Source organism: Benincasa hispida, chromosome 12, assembly GCF_009727055.1.
Source record: "Benincasa hispida cultivar B227 chromosome 12, ASM972705v1, whole genome shotgun sequence".
In the NCBI taxonomy this organism is placed as follows: Eukaryota; Viridiplantae; Streptophyta; class Magnoliopsida; order Cucurbitales; family Cucurbitaceae; genus Benincasa; species Benincasa hispida.
In genome coordinates, this window is record NC_052360.1 from 9,039,005 (window position 1) to 9,051,874 (window position 12,870).

General features: G+C 39.3%; 1 non-coding gene across 1 annotated transcript; it reads left to right on the forward strand.

Annotated features, from left to right (window-relative positions):
• Nucleotides 1-3,629: 3,629 nt before the first annotated feature.
• On the forward strand, nucleotides 3,630-3,736 carry LOC120068614. Its single transcript, XR_005479252.1, has one exon. It is a non-coding gene; the product is annotated as a small nucleolar RNA R71 (small nucleolar RNA).
• The last annotated feature ends 9,134 nt before the right edge of the window (nucleotides 3,737-12,870 follow it).

Consider the following 12,870-nt stretch of genomic DNA (forward strand, 5'->3'; position numbering starts at 1 on the left):
CCTCGGGCAGGCGGGGCGCATCACGAAGTGGAACCGTTCGTCGCAAGAGCTAAAGCGAAGGGGGGGACGCAACGGCAGTGCAGGGGGGGCTCGCTAAACACAGGCAGCGGGTGGCGGTATCACAAAGCATCAAGGGGGGTCGCAAGCGTCCCCGGATCTGCCGGCAGGCAGTTCGGCACGGAGCAGGAGACTTGCTAAGCAGTCCTCCTGGTGACCCCGTAGCAGCGAAGGAGCGTCAGGGGAGCGGCAACGCGGCGTGGCGCGCATGTGTGGGCAACGCACGCGCAAGCGGCCTAGCGGAAGGCAGAGAGTGCAAGGAACCGTGGCCGGACGGAAGCACGGCGGTGGGGTCGCTAGAAGTACGCAAGAGGCGCTGCCCAAGAATGAGGGTGCGTGGGTGGTGGAGCGACAGCCCGTGGATAGCCGGGTAACCGTGGCGTGAAATAAGTCGGGGCCCGTGGTGGGCGCCACAGGAAGGTGTGATGCTTCCAAGCAAAATGAGTGGGGCGCCACCCAAGGGAGTAGGGAAAGAGGGGGGATCGTGTCGCATAAGCAGGTCAGACAACACGGTCCTGCCACAAGTGCGACAGGGCGCCTAGCGGGCGCAAGCACCCAAAGGACAAAACGGGCGCCGGGGGAGAGTCGCTGACCGCCCGGCGGCGCCCGGAAAACGGTCGAGGCTCGGGAGTGAGAACGGCAGCAGCGCAATTCAGGAGGGTTGGCAGGAGGGATGCGCATTGGGGTGCGGCAGGGGCGGGAGCGGTAACTTCGAATGCGCCCTCCAAGCCCGCAGGCGGGGAGAAGGCGAAGAGACGCGTGCCTCCGCAGAGTGGGCGACAGTTAACACCACCAACAAGCTAGCTCGGAGGCAAGTCGGGAAGAGGAGTTCAGCCGAGGGAAAATCCAGGATGCATGACGAGGTCCGAACCAGCGGTGACAAGCGACCAGGGCGCGTAAACCGCCAACAGCAGAAGGACAGCGGCATCGGCGGGGCAAAGGGGGAATTAATGCCTCGCCGAGGGTGCGCAGGGGGAGGACGAGGACGCGTGCATAAAGGGCCACCGCGAGGTCCCACGAGAGCGCGACCAGGCGAGAGAAAAAGAAGAGCGCAAGTCCGCGCCGAGCACACAAAGAAAAGGGAACCAAGAGGAAGTGTGGCTCTGGGAGAGAAGTGCATGGGAACAACAAGGGGGCAGGAGGTCTATAAAGCGCCAGAGGGCCGGGGCGCGACACGCCTCCCCCACGTGTGTCATGCGGACATCCAACTACGGGTAAGTGCCTTTCACAACTTAACTCTTATCAACATGGGTTTCCCATTGCATTGACAGTGGAGTTGTTATTCTCAAAATATTTTTTTTGTATAATTTTATTATTATTTTTTTATAGAGAAATAGCAAGGTCGAAAACAAATACCCCACCCCCAAATTTAAAATGCGGCAATGTCCTCATTACCAAAAGATTAAAATAAGTCATGTGATGGTCATAGAATGCATTGTAAAGAGAGTTTGAAAGAAAGTTAGCAAACCCCTAACTTCTAGAAATATTTCATGAGGTGACTATCATAAGATTAAGTTGACTCTAATATATACGAAAGAAATAGAAGCATATTTTTCATAATTGAAATCATACTCTGCAAAGAAACAGAATGCGGTAACTCACTAAATTTATCTATGTCAAATGATTGCGGTGATTAAAGAGGATGCGGTGATAAAACTTGTAAAACTAACATGCGATGTGATAGCGTAAAATTTGAAATAAAGATAAGGAAGAGTATACCCCCAAATTTTGCGCTATCGCCTGCATTGTATTGACGCATCCATCTTTGCGACGATCTCTCTTCTTTGGGTTACGGTGATGGAATAAAATAAATGCTTCTTCGCGTAACATCTCTACAATCCAGCACCTCGAACATTGTAACAAAAACAAAGAGAGGGTTAAATTATTTTAAACAAAATAAAACTCGTTATCGCATTTTTTTAAAAAAATTACAAAAAGGATCGATAAGGATTGAAAGGATAAAGTGAAAATTTTAAATAGTGGCAAAGAGTTGAAGAATTAATGTTTCCCAAAACCAAAACTTGCATCCCTGATAGGTTGCGATCATTTGATAACGCAAGGACCACTTATTTCTTGCTGGTTTGTTCACGTCCATGGTGGCTTTTCTCTCTTTTCTTTGTCCTCTGGAATCTTTACTACCTTAATTCGGAGTTTTTTCCCATGAATATTTATTACAATTTCCCCCTTTCGCACATCGATTTGAGCGCGATCGGTTGAAAGGAATGGTCGTCCTAATATGATAGGCGCATCTTCGTCTGCTTTATAATCCAAAATGAGGAAGTCTGCCGGCAGGATGAATTTATCGATTGAGATTGTGGCATTTTTAACTCTCCTTCAGGATGTATTCGAGATCTGTCCACGAGCAGAAGAGTTTCCTTTGTGGGCGTAAGTGTGCGGCATTCAATTGTTTGAAGATTGATTGCGACATTATGTTTATACTTGCCCCAAGATCACATAGTGTTTGGCCACTGAAGGTCCCTCCGATAGAGCATGAGATTGTGAAGATTCCTAGGTCGCCCATTTTAGGTGGGATCATAACATTTTGTACTGCAGCCATTATTGCGATATTTTCTTCCTCAATTTGTTCCTCTTTCAGTCTTTGCGGAGTCACTAATGGTTGAACTTCTTCGGTCTCAAGATCTAAAGGCTTAAGGGTGGACGCAACTTCAGGGTCTATTTTTTTGGGCTTCTCTAAACTACAGGTCAGCGGGTCTTCGGTTATCACCGCATTCAAGTTGGTCGCAATGCGCTTCTCCCTTACTTCCGTAGTCATGTCGTCACTTAGCAAGGAGACTGCTAAGCATTGTTCCTTCCTGTTACCCCTAGCATTGCGAAGGAGCTCAGTTGAGCTTGGCAACGCTTCTTGCGGTCTATTTTTCAACTCACTCGCAATCTGGCCTATCTGTAATTCAAGATTGCATATGAACGTGGCCTGACTTTGAAGCACTGTCTCGTTTTTCTCTATATATTACTTCAATAGGCTCTCCAAAGAAGAGGATTGCGGTGGTTGTTGTGAGCTACTTGCTTGATTGCTCGGTTAACCGTTGTTGCGTTGAAAGAATCTTGGTGGCCCTTCTTTTTGCGCCACAGGTTAAAAATTTTGTTGTTGATTCTTCCAAGCAAAATTGAGGTTGTTTCTCCACCCAAGGTTGTAGGTATTGGAATAGGGGTTATCTCTCATGAAGCATACCGACTGCGCGTTTGTTGGACATTCTTCCATCGGGTGAGCATCACCGCAAATGACACAACTTGCGGCCGTTTGAGTGATTGCGCTGACCTGCCCTTTCTTTGCTCCCGTATTATTACTTGTGATGCCTTGTATTAAACTCATCATCGCAATCATTTGATTTTGCAGGGATGTGATGGCTCCATTGTTTGCGTCATTTTCTTTGATTCTTAATCTCTAATCGCTTTCCCTCCAATCCTCATGCTGTTTGGAAATGCGATTAAGTATACTCTTTGCCTCCTCATATGTTTTGTCGAGTAAACCACCAACAGCTGCCGTATTGGCAGAGGTCTTTGAAGAGGGATTCAATCCTTGGGAGAAATTTTCCATTTGCAGACAATCTAGTAAGCCATTGTGTGGACAATCTTTTACCAGTCGCTTAAACCTCGCCCAAGCATCATTGAGCGATTCGTCATCTTCTTGTTCAAAATTTGTTATTAATTTCCTTCTCCTAGTGTTCTCAGTTGGTAGGAAGTACTTCTTCATAAATTTCTCCACCATCTATTCCCACGAAGATATCTCTACCAGTTCGAGAGAATATGCTCATTTCCTCGCCTGATCACACAAAGAAAAGGGAAACAGAGTTAGTCGAACTTTCTCTGTTGAGATATTCGGGAACACAAAGTGTTGCAGATTTCTATAAAGCTCCAGAGGTGGGCGTGTGGGTCTTCGCCACGCCTTCCTCCAAACTGCACAGTAGCCTGGATCATCTGAACATTACCGGCTTCATTTCAAATCTCGATCCGTCTAGCATCGGCCTCATGATTCCTAGAGAGAAATCGTAGAGGTTAGGTGACGCATATCCCGGTTGGGTCTATTGCGGTCATTCGCCAGAAGGATGGGGTTGGCCATTATATTATTCGCGTTAGCGGCCCTTACGTCCGGTTGCTCCGCCATTCTTGGTGTTTCTTCTTGGTATTTCTTCTCGTTGTTGTTGGCAGTCTCTTAATCTTCTTCTAAAAGTTCTCTCAATCTCCGGGTCGTAATTCGCCAGAGATTGAGAGTTCTGTAAAAAAATTTTAAAAAAAAATTACCATTAGCAAACTATTTTGCCGAAGTCCCCAGCAACGGCGCTAAAAACTTGATGTTGGTATTTATGAAATGGAAATATGGATGATATGCGTTGATGAAATTGCGTTGTGCACTCAATTTCCCCAACGGAATTCAAGTGTAAATTCCTCTGAGTTTTCTGGTAAGTCCAGGGTCGAACATAGGGACTTGTGAAAATAGATTGTGTTGATAATTTTGATGAAAACTTTGCGGTAACGGGGAAAATAAATAAAGTGTTTGGTTTGTTGATTGCATTGATTAAAAATAAATAAAAAAAAAGCGACAGAGTTTAAAAAGAGTTGGTAAATAGGAAATGCGGTGAACGAGTTGAGAAAGGTTTCGGCTAACACTCCCTAGAATGCGTTCATGCTTGCGATCACGCAACATAAATACAACAGTAAACTACCTCTCGGTGCGAATACAATGGCTTCTAAGGCTAGAACGCATGCGATATATATGCGATAAGTCTACAGGTTTTACATATAAACCTCTATTGCTATTTATGCGATGACAAAATGACATCCACACAAATATGCGACCACATAATATCATACATCTGTCTCTTATACACATCTAGATGTGTATAAGAGACAGCTGCAAGGGCAACCTTAGTCAACGCAAACCATGCGATCACGCAACATAAATACAACAGTAAACTACCTCTCGGTGCGAATGCCACGGCTTCTAAGGCTAGAACGCATGCGATATATGCGCTAAGTCTATAGGCTGTCTCTTATACACATCTAGATGTGTATAAGAGACAGGTTATCGGCTGTCAACTTAATTTGGATTCGACTATCATCAGCTTTCTGTCCCATCGCTCTTAATTGGCCTTTCACCCGGATGCGCCCACCATGTTGTGCTGACCAAGTTGCGACGATCCTTCTTGAGCGAATGTTTGTGAGCACGATCAATGCAAAGCCTTGCAGTGAAGTTCCGCTCGACTAATGAATTCCTATGATTTCAATCTTTGCATTGCATTAACGCATATTCTACACAAAATACAAAAATCAATAGTTCTAATGCGCTAAACGCATGCGACCGCAATATTATAGAATATATACTTAATGGACACAAATTAATATATTTCATCAATGCAATCTAACATTGTTTAAAACTTAGCACCATGATAACGGGCCGATGTAACAAAGTCTTAGATGTTATACAATTAGAGAAGCTCCAGAAAGACATTGTGATTACATTATGTTTATTAGAGAAGTATTTTCCTCCCTCATTCTTCACAATAATGGTGCATCTCACAGTACACATTGTTAGAGAAGTCCAACTTTATGGGCATATATATTTGCGATGGATGTATCCCTTTGAAAGGTTCATGAAAGTGAATAAAAACTCTGTGAGGAATAGGCATTATCTAGAAGGTTGTATTGCTGAAAGTTATATATTAGAAGAAGCTGTTGAATTTTGTTCGGATTTTTTATGTGGAGTAGATCCTATTGGACTTGGGTGTCAAAAGTTAAGAGACAATTCAAGCAATTCAGAAATTGGTAGACCATTGTCAAGTGGAGTTCCTTACATACTTGAATGAGATCTTTTATATCAAGCTCATCGATATGTCTTAGAGAATACAATGGATGTGCAATCATATATAGAGTAAATTATTGTGACTTGGATCCATTTATTTCATTAAATACATGAATTTGAAAATAATTATATTTGAACATTTTTCTTTTTCTTCATAAGGAAACATATGATGACGTTAGAATTACAGCTCTCAAGTTGATCAAAAAACCATAAACGAATTCAAGATGAACATAATCAAAATTTCATATATCTTGGTTACGAGAAAAGGTAAATCATTTAATATACTATTTAACATAACTTTTTGTCACTTATATTTTAATTATGTAACCTTTTGGTGCCTAGTTTGGAAATGAACTTGAAATGGGAGACGTGAAGGTATCAGATAACTTGAGGTAGATTGCCCATGGTCCCCATCTAATTGTGACTATATACAATAGCTATGTTATTAATGGATGTCATTATCACACAAAGTCATATGACAAAAATAAAAGTGTACAAAATAGTGGGGTTAGTTTAATTGCAAAAACAATGCAAGTATCTAGCTCAAAAGATAAAAATCCTATAATTGGAGACATGTCCTTTTATGGGGTGATTTGGGAACTAAATTATAATACATTTAAGGTTGCAATTTTTAAATATGATTGGGTTGAGAATAGTGGTGGCATAAAAACTGATGAGCTTGGTTTTATGTTAGTTAACTTAAATAGAATAGGCCATAAGAATGATTCTTTCATACTGGCATCCCAAGTAAGACAAGTATTTTATGTTGAGGATCCAAGTGATGGTCAATGGTTTATTGTTCTTAATCCATGGTGACTAGAATTAGTGAACGTAATATTTGTGATGCATGTCTTAGGTTATGCGTTGGTTCTCATGCATCGATGGCCATGCGTTAGAATGGAATGTCTGCATTAATCTCTTATGTAATGATCATGCATTCCTGTCACAAGTTTTCTTGCACTTTCGCCAAATATAACGAGAACGCAAGTTTCTCGGATGATCCGAGGTCGAACTCAAGGACTTGTAGTTAAATGGTATGCGGTGATGTATATGCGGCGAATAAATAAAAGAATCATGAAGGTGATGGGCTAAGCTCTACGCCTACTCCTAACTATCAGACAAAGCAGTGGAAGTATGGATGAGAGGTAGAGACACAACAACTGTTAACGCATAGTAAAATGCATGGAAAAATAGATAAAATGTGAGGATGTCTTCACTGCAACACTAAGCTTGACCGCAAGGGCAACCCCAGCCAACGCAAGCTATGCGATCATGCTATACACACTTAACGTAGACACATGTGATGTATATGCGATACTGTCGAGAAGCCTATTTCTAAGCCTCCATATGCTCGCTTACATGCTCTCACACATAAGCGAGATGATCGCATACCACCATAACCTACTTAAAGGGTGCATGCGTTGTGTAGTAGCAAACGGAGCTTATTNTCAATCCTAGCGGTCAACAATTATGCCATACACACTTGACAAAGACGCATGCGATGTATATGTGATAGTGTCGAAAGGCCTTATTTCTAAGTCTCCAATCCCACTCACGTGCTCTCACACATAAGCGAGATGATCGCATACCACCATAACCTACTTAAAGGGTGCATGCGTTGTGTAGTAGCAAACGGAGCTTATTCCTAAGTTCCCGATTTTTATTTATGCGATCCAATCCGCTCTCCCGAGACTTAGATTTGGTTTTTAGACTACTCTCCCAAGTATGCCTAAATGATGAATGATGCGCTCATAAGACAAGGTAATCACATAAACCTGGCTGACGTAAGATTATTCCTATCCCTAGTGAATACTTGCTTATATTGCTTAATACGACCAACCACTTACCTTCCCGAGCAGTTAGTTGCTGCTGATTTTACTCATAGACAAGCATTGTGTCCGCTTATAGACAAGCGTTGCTACAGCTTCACACTAAGCAAATAAGGTTTTCTCACAATACTCGCACAATGCACACCTCCTGGTGGTTTGCTACATGCTTCATATTCCTATGTCACATGATTAAGTATGCAATACTCTAGTAGTCTTATTTAGTGATACAATGAAAGTAAAGGATACTAAGTAAATAAAGATGGAGATGGAATCGAAGGAAAATATAGAAAAGTATTGATCACAAAATGTATTAATTCCTTAAGCCAAAATGTAATACAATACAAAGAAAGAAGAAAAATGGAGGGCCAGCTAGAAGCAATGTCTTGCTTCCAACAGATGTGTGTTAAGGCTGCCGGTGGTGCTATGGATGGACGATAGAGTCGACTCTCTCGAGCTCTAACTCCAGTGAAGGTTTTGGTCGTCACTCGGAATGATTGAAGGGGATGAAGAACTCTCAAGCTATCTTCTCACGCTTTGGTCTAGATCACAAAGATCCACCCTAAAGCAGGGAGCCTCAGGCGAGAAACCTTGGATGATCTAAATTCTGCTCAACGGCTTCTATTTATAGAGCTTGATCGCCGACAACATTTATAGGTCTGCTCTGAATCTGACACTCGCAGCGCGATAGTCCTTTTCTGAATCTCTGCTACTAATGGCATGGTAGGTGAAATGTCAACATCATCTTTTGATGATCCCAATGTATGTGTTCATGTTTGCATTCCACCAACCTTGCAGTCATCCCCCTATTATGGTCATTATTCTGTAGCCGCAATCTCTCTGCGATGACCGCATTCGCTTGAGGATCGCAAATTCTATGCAATGGACGCATGCGGTTGACGGCCGCAACATCCATGCGATGGACGCATGCAGTAGATGGGTGCAACATCCGTGCGTCGAGTGTATGCGATCGCGCATATGATCGTCTCTACGATAGCCTGGCTCCCACATATGCGATCACTTTCTGTGGTTGCTACAAAAATAAATAATTGAATGTATAATAATGCATAATAGTGGGTTAGTCGAGATTCTTAATGTTGATGGACGCAAACTCATTTTCTCATGAATTCCTAACATATTCGCCACATATTCTACTTAACAGCCCTCGTAATTCTAAATAGAAGGCCTATAATGACGTGCATTTCTGCCCGTCATCAATCCACCACAAAGAGATTTTGAGGATTAATACAATGGCGATGAACTTGGAGATACTGCTCTACATTGTCAATGAATTCCTAAAACCATGTTAGATATTGAATCTAGAATTGATTTAGATGAGAACACTTCAACATATGTAAGAGTTTATTGTGAAAGCACATGAATTCCTAAAGAGTAAATGTATGGGTGGGTTTTCACTTACTAATTAATTTTTATAATTTTGTTGTATCTGACACCTAACTAAACTCTTTTCTATTTTTCAAGATAATTCTTACACCATGGAGATGGCAAGTGATGAGGACTTGCAGCTTGGTTTGGATAATGTCAATGAAAATATGGAACCAAAGCAAGATGAAATACCAAACAAAAAAAAAATGTGAATGCGAGGACCGACTATTATGCATGAGGTAACAAAAATTAGGAGTGTAAGGGAGAAAAAGTTGGTTGAATATAATGATGATGGAGTGCCTATTGGAGATAATGGATATAAGTTAAAATCTTTCATTGAATCTACTGTGCATCATCATATCCCGATTATATATATATCTTGGAAGTGTGTATCGACTAACTTAAAGGAAAAACTGTTTAATATTATTGAGGTAAGTATATTTTCCTTTATTGATGTATTATATTAATATTATACTTGAAAAGTAATAATCAAGTTTTTTAAATGTTTAGGGTGCTTTCATAATTCATGGTAGAAGTAAGAGGGTTATTCTCAAAACTGTGGGCATTGCATTTCGTCAGTTCAAGTCTCGGTTAACGACACATTATATTATCCCTTTTAAGGATGAACCCCAACTTTTTTTACACCCACCTTCGATGTACTCCCACATAATTGAAACACATCATTGGCAAGAGTTTGTCAAATCGAGATTATCTCCGGAGTTCAAGGTATTAAACTTTTCATTAAGAACATCAATATTTGTCACTTTCTTGTCATTTTTATTTTGAACTATTAAATTTATATAGAAAGTGAGAAATCAATAACAAGCACAAAGAAAGAAGAACAAGTATAATCATCAGATGCCCAGAAGAGATCATGCGAATCTTATCGAGGAAATAGTATGAATATTCTTAAGTTTAACTATTTTACAAATATTCTTATATCTAACAACATGTTTATTATGTAGAAAAAATTACCTTCCTCCAGGGAATGTGATTTTGGATGAGCTAATATGTGGAAAAAAGTTCGGATAAACAAAAAAAAGAGAGTATGACAATGGGGATGTCCAACAAGTCGCCAACCGAATAGTAAGATTACCAATATTACGTTTGCATGAAATCATTGTAATATTTTATATGTGTTATTGAATATATATAATTTCCATTTAGGATGAGATCATAAAGAATGAAGATCCACTTTCCAAAAAAAATGATTCACCAAATGATGTTTTGACTCAAGCCTTGGGTACTCCGGAATATGGTGGATGCGTACGTGGGGTGGGTGGTTTCATTACAAATACCTTTTACTTCCATACAGCGAAAAGAGAGGATACACACAAAAAAAATTGTTGATGAAAATGAAGCACTTCGTAAGCACATTAAAGAGTTAGAAGATAAAATTCAAAACAACCTAAGATCTGAGCATTGTAGTTGCTCCAAGAAAAAAATCTGAAAGATTAAGGAAGGGAAGAAGGTGAAGGAGATACATTAAGGTTACAACTATTAGTTATGATAATTTTTAACTTGTTTAATTTGTACTGTTATATTTATATCGTAGGAGAAGGAAATTGTTAGTACATCAACCACACATGAGGAAGGGATGAAGGTGAAGGAGATGGAAGCTATTACTGTACAACCGATCTTGAAGGTGAATTGTATTATGAGGTAAATTTACTATTAGTTACTTCTAAAATTATAACTTGGTTGTTTTAGGAGAAAGTTTCGGACAATGCGGGAAAGGATAAGGAAGTGATTACTATTAGTGTACCACCGATCTTGATGGTGAATTGTATAAGTCCCATGGTCTTCTATCTTATTTAGGAATGAACATTTTACTCATGTTTTATCTTCATTATGCTAGGAAAAAGCTTCAAAGACGATGCCGAAAGAGAACGAAGTTACCAATGCACCATCCAATTTATCAATATCCTTGAAGTCTATTCTTAGGTACGCTGAAAAGGTAATGGTTGATGGGACTAGTATTTCCTTCCAACTACCTGTTGAGCTCTTTGGTTTTGGTCAAAAGAGTTATGTCCTGCGAAAAGATGTGATCGAGTTTTGTATCATGCAAAAAGTGAAGATTTTAACAATGGTGGCTTATATCGCGTAAGTAAATGTTATTTGTTTATGATATATTATCACTTTATTAATTAGTAGTAAGTTAATGTGTTCGATCTATTATTGTAGGTACCTACACTCGTTCATTGTTGATTCAAATAAAGGATCGAAGTATATTTTTGTAGATCCATCTCTTATATCGCCAAAATACTCGAGAAATTAGAGCTCGGAACCTTTGTAGTAGATTAATGGCTTCTGAACACGGTCAATTAGTTATTTCTCCTTATAATCCCGGGTAAGTATAATTAGTTATACTCATGTTTAGAACCATATACTCATGTTCTACCTTTTCCTGTTTTGTTTCAATGTAGAATTGTGTTGGGATCATTGTACTTGAAAGTTTTTTGTACTCCGTTCTCCCTTAATATAAGAAGTTACCTTCATGTTTCATACTAATTAGTTGTGTATATTTATTTAGTGATCATTGGTCGTTAATTGTTATCAATGTGTATGATGACGTGGTGTACTATCTTAACTCATTGAGAACAAGTTCACGAGAAGATATCAAATACATAACAAATATGCTAACTTTGCTTGAGTTTTTTTTTTCGATGTAAAGTTTATTTCATTCTGAATATTATACTATACTCTTTGACGAATGTAGGACAATGACCATTTTTCAGTCTCAAAAAAATTTGTAAAGGACTCGAAAAACCACATTCTGGAAAACAATAAAGGTAAGTATAAGAGCATTGAAAAAATTAATAGAATGATGTTTATTTAATGCATATGTATGATATGTGTATTAATTATTGGCTTTGTATTGTAGTGTTCTTTACAAGTGGGAATTGTAGAATGTGGGTATTACGTTATGAGATATATACGAGACATTGTGACTAAAAAGAAGAATATTATAATAGATGTGGTATGTCTTTAAACTACTTATATATAGGGTTAGTTGCATAAATAGAATCAAGCCCAAAATAATAGAATATGTAGTACAAGGATAAAATAATTGCATATATAGATCAAAAAATAGTAAAAGACTAAAAAAACTCATACCTAGCCACCATTTTGTTTGCTTCTTCCCGGTTTTCTCAAATTAAAAGTTATCACTAATAGAAGCTATCGGTAATAACCACTGATAGCTTCTATCAATTGCTACCGATGATAGTTGCTATCAGCGATAACTTTCAAGAAAAATTAATACAATCTTGAAATATTAGCTTTTAATTTGTTGTCAATTATTAGTAGCTATCATTGATTCACTTTCATCAATTGGAATCAATGTTGAAATATTACTACTTAAGGCTATCAGTGGCTATCAATGATAGATTTATAAATAGCGATCAACTTTGAAAGAAGACCAACAACTTTGATTACCATAGTAGTTATCACTAATAATCTTTTATCATGGTTATCACTTATAGCAGCTATTAGTCGTTATCACTAATAGAATTTCATCAATTAGAATCAACCTTGAAATATTAACACTAAAGGCTATCAATGATAGACTTCTATAATTGGTTATCACCTTTAAAAGAAACTCGATATATTGATATCACCTAAGTTTTATCACCGATATCACTAACATTCCTCATATGTAGTTATCAGTGATAGCTTCTTTCACTGATAACATCACTAATAAAATGCTATCATTGATCTCACTGATATCATGTTATCAGTGATAGTTCTCTATCACCGATAACATGCTATCGAGTAGCTTCT